Here is a 4,571-nt window from a genome sequence, read left to right on the forward strand (position 1 = left end):
AGAGGGGAAGAAAAATGAGAGCAGTGTGGCTTTAGCTATAAATGCGTTTGACCTACAAACCACAGCCTGGCTTATCCCAGCATGAGGCAATGTCCCTCTTTGCCGGTTCCCAGATTAAGGAATTAAATGCTTCCCAGGCTGGGGGAATTAAAGCCATTAAGTGATGCTTTGCCTTTTGTTTTTCCCTGTGCCATACGTCTCACCCCTCAGCTGCCATTTCAGGCCAAATACCACACGAGCCTCAGGTATTTGTGTCATTCCCCCCTGCCCCAGATGCTGCAGCCCCCACGTTGAGCCAGAACACACCAGCTCTTGACAAGAAACCAGAAGCAAGACTTTCCTTCAGGGTATGCTGCTTCCTGGGAAACGTGAGATGAGAGCAACTACAAATAAAATCTGGAATAAGAACAAGACAAAACAACTGTGAGAAGCTATGGTAGAAGAGACAACTTCTGCCTTGGCACGGTGGTATTAAAGTAGAGGAGTCAAGAGTCCCATGAAATTACTCTGCAATCATAAAACCCTGGAAACCCTCACTTCAGAAAGTCTTTTCTTCCAATTTGCCTTTGTTTCCTCTCGGCTCAGCTAAACACAATCACATTTTTCCATTTGTCACTTCACCCTCCCAGAGAGCCGCAGAGGAGTCCCCGCAGGCACAAGGTGCAGGTATCCCAGCCCGAGCGAGCGCAGGGCTCCAGCAGCAGCAGCCCCGCGCCCCCGCTGAGCCTTCCCATGGCTGCCCCAGAGGAGAGCACTGACGCTTGGTTCTAAAGAGTTCACGGGTCTCCGGGGAGTCGGGAAACGAGGTGATGCTAATTTTGGCATCGTGCCCTCGAGCGTGGTCCCACTGCCTCGCGAGGGATTTCCCTGCTGCAGGAGAACCCTGCCCTGCGCTGCCCAGACAAGAGCCCAGACAGGTCACGCCTGCAAGAGCCCAGCGTAACTCCTCCTGCCGGGCAAAGCCAAGGGCCCTTGCTGGGACACCAGAGACCGATCCCGCAGTCGAGGGTTTAACAAGACCCTTCCAGCAGGCCACAGGCAAAATGCCTTTCTGCGAGGTGGTTCAGCCGCCCCGGGCTTGGCAGGGGTTGGCTCTGCTGGATTGCAGGGGTTTGGCTTGGTTGCGGGTTTTCGCTCTTGTTCCACTGAATAATTAAGGTTCCTGGAAAGGCAGCACAGAGCCAGACGCAACAGCCAGAGTCCAGAAATACTTCAGAATTGGGACAATGGATAACAAGCTCTCCAGAGGAAGGTGGAAGCTGTATCTCATGCTACACTGGAGCACGGGGTGAGAAGCTCAAAAGGCAGCTGCTGGTATAAAAGTTTAGAAGATTGATCATGTCTGGAGTTTGCTGACCCAAATTGTCATCACTGTAACTTGTGGGTACTCAAACCCAGACAATCTGCACACGAAATCCACCCCAAAGCCAGAGTGATGTGACAAACCGAAGAGCCTGACCTCTTTTTAACATCTTTTACCACGGTTCCCGCAGTCCTTTCTGCTGCCGCCAGACTCACACTCACAATGTCAGATGCCGAGCGGTTTCCCACCAGAACCGCACTGCTGCTGAGACCAAGGAAGACCCTTTGCTGTGGTATTTCTAGCCTGGCATCTTCTGATCACAGCTATCCAGCCCAGTCCCTCTGCACACTGAGCCTCAGGACGGCTCTGAGGCCATCCCACACCCCTCATCTCTCCCAACACAGCTCCTGGGACACGGGGAGGACAGCCCCAAGCCAAGGGCTGACGTATGGCATCCAAGGTATGCCAGGCTGTCAGGGGGACCCTCACACCCACCCCATAAAGGCACTGGGTACCTATTTGGCCACTCTCACTCCCCTGGGAGCAAAGCAAAGTCCTTCCACAAAGACTTGCCAGCTGAGGGAAAAGACTGGAGAGGGATGGGGCAGCAGCATCCTATTGGTCCTGGGTCCCCAAAGCCCTTCCCAGGGACAAAAGAGCTGAGGCTTGCTGGTCTTGATAGAACTTGGGGTGCTGAGTGTGCTGGCCACACCAGCCTGGCACCTCCGGATCCCTCCTGGGGGGAAAAGCCTGCTGCTGACACCTCGTGCTCTGCCCTCCTCACAGCCAGAGTGGCAGAGGAAGGGAAGATGGGATAAAAAAAAAAAAAGAGGGGGGGAAAGAGAGAGAGAAAAGAAGGGGGGAAAAAATAGACATCTTCATATTGAGATAATCTCTCCTGAGGACAAGAAGGAAAGGGAGATGATGGGGGTTGAAGGAGTCACTCCATGACTCACTGATGAAGACACCGATGAACGGCTCTGTGATGACGGAGGCAGTTTTGCAACTCTGACCACAGGCTAGAAGACCTACATTTGCCTTCATCAGCTGTCCCAGCAGTTGCTTTCAGGGCAGGAGTTGGTGGAAATTTATCCACATCACCATTAGCTCTGCTCTCCCATCAAGAATTTCCACTAATCTGTGGTAAACCACTGGCCAAGAGCCAGGACAAGGCAGGCCCGACCCAAGTGCCAACAGAAGAGTCACCAAAGGCCATCCTGGAGCACAACCCCCCACTAAACACACCCCCGGCCCGACCCCGCAGCCAGTCCCCCCGTCTCATTATCCCCAACCTCCAGAGGAAGAGCCAGCCTAACGAATACTGAATGTTAATGAGTAACGAGCTAACGAACGCATTAGTGCTAATTCGGTGACATCCAGAGAGAAGACCCCAAGGATTTGGAAACGTTATACTTACATTAACGTATCCTGACACGCTGACAATGCCGAGGATGTTTTCTATTAGCCTGTGCGTTTCCAACAGGGAACCTCCACCCCCTCCTTCTCCCGCAATTCTTTTCTCCTTAATCCATTTTCTGAGCATCCCAGGGGCACACAGATCAATCACCACAAACAGGCAATCCCTACTCCCCGACACAGCTGTCGGCGTCTACGTGCAGGTGACAGAGTGGTTTTTTCCTCCAAAATGCTTCTTCTTTGCAGGCTGCTTTCAGCATCCATTCCCTCGCTCAGCCGTTCAGCATACCGCACTCAGTTCTGATAGCTACCGTTTCGTGGTGCCAAGAAAGCTCACTGGAGCCATGCTAATGATAGCTCCATCTCTCCCCACCTCCACAGCATCTCGCCCTGCACCTCCGCTCTCCTCCCAGCTTCTGGAGAGAAGATTTGCTCTGCAGCACAGGCAAGGGGAGACTCGACCGCACACATGAGGATGCTGCAGCAGCCGGAGCTGTGCCCCCATCGAGGGAGGTGCGAGAGGGGAGCCAGACCCTGGTCCCACGGGCACCTGAGGTTGGGTGCCTCCAGCTTTAGCAAGCTGCTGCAGGGCAGCAACCCCGGGTCCCTGATGGGGCTGCTCTTTATTCTTAGCCAGGTGTTGTTTTGGTGGCACTGCCCTCCGCCACGCAGCCTTTTACCTGACAAAGCAGTGCTGCTGCTGGAATTAAAGAGGTGGCACTGCAGCACCTCTCCCTCCACGGGTTCAAGGGCACTTCCAGCCTGCAAGCTGTGGACGAGAAAAAGAACCAGAGCCCAGCCAGGAGAGCAAGTGAAAGGTCTATACATTTCAGCTGGTCACTCATGAGTTTGTTCAGCTCAACCATGTCCAGGCCAGGGAGAGGACTCTTCTGTGCTGTCGGGCTCTGATTTTACATTTCCCAGACAATTCCCCTGAGACAACGCAACATCCTGCGCCCTCCGTTAGGCCAAGAGGTAACAAAGGTGCAGCGCGTGCATGCTCACCCTTCCTAACAGCCTAACCGCGCATCGGCTGCGCCTAAGCATCTTTCACAGACCACAGCTTGAGAACCACTAGTAAATAAGAAGCAGCAGTGTCCTCTCTATCCCCTCATCTAGAGGATCAGGACCCCTCTGCAACAGTCCACCCCTGTCCCCAGCTCCCGGTGGATTCCTTCCACGCCAGCTGCAGCACGCAGCTTCACATGCTCTGCACTAGCAATGCATCTTAAAACAGAGTAATTTGCATTTTTCTGTTGGGAGGGATTTATTGAACCCACAGCCTGGATGAGGGGTGTAAATTCTCCACCCTAGAGAAGAGAAACTCTCCCAAAGCAGTTTCTGCAAGTCAGGAAGATCTGGAGGGAATGAAACTTGATCAAACCAAAAATAACCTGATGCTCAGACGGTAAAAACAACTAGCACTCAGCCAGCATGGCAGCAAGATGCGGCTGCGGCTCCCGCGCGGTCTGACACAGTCTGTACCCCTAAGCACCAGGCAGACTTCGGATTTCAACAACTGGGGACACAGGACTCCTGTCCTACATGACCACCAGCCCTCTTGGTCCAGACAGCTCATTGCACCAGCAGTAGGAAACATCTCTTGCCAGAGGTTCATTTCCAGCTCTGCCCCAGGCCTGCTGCGTCCTTCAGCAGCTCCAGCGGGCACAGGGACGCTGTGTCCTCCCTATGGAAAATTCACCTGTAGATCGCCTGCCCCTGCACACAATGAAAATGCAAAGCAAAATCCCTAAGTCAAAAGGCATCTTCACAGGGTCCTCCGGATCATCCCCAGACAATCCAGAGGAACCCTCGAAGCCCAAACTACCTGCGATGCACACGTGTCCAAAGC

Source organism: Buceros rhinoceros, unplaced genomic scaffold (assembly GCF_000710305.1).
Source record: "Buceros rhinoceros silvestris isolate BGI_N320 unplaced genomic scaffold, ASM71030v1 scaffold25871, whole genome shotgun sequence".
In the NCBI taxonomy this organism is placed as follows: domain Eukaryota; kingdom Metazoa; phylum Chordata; class Aves; order Bucerotiformes; family Bucerotidae; genus Buceros; species Buceros rhinoceros.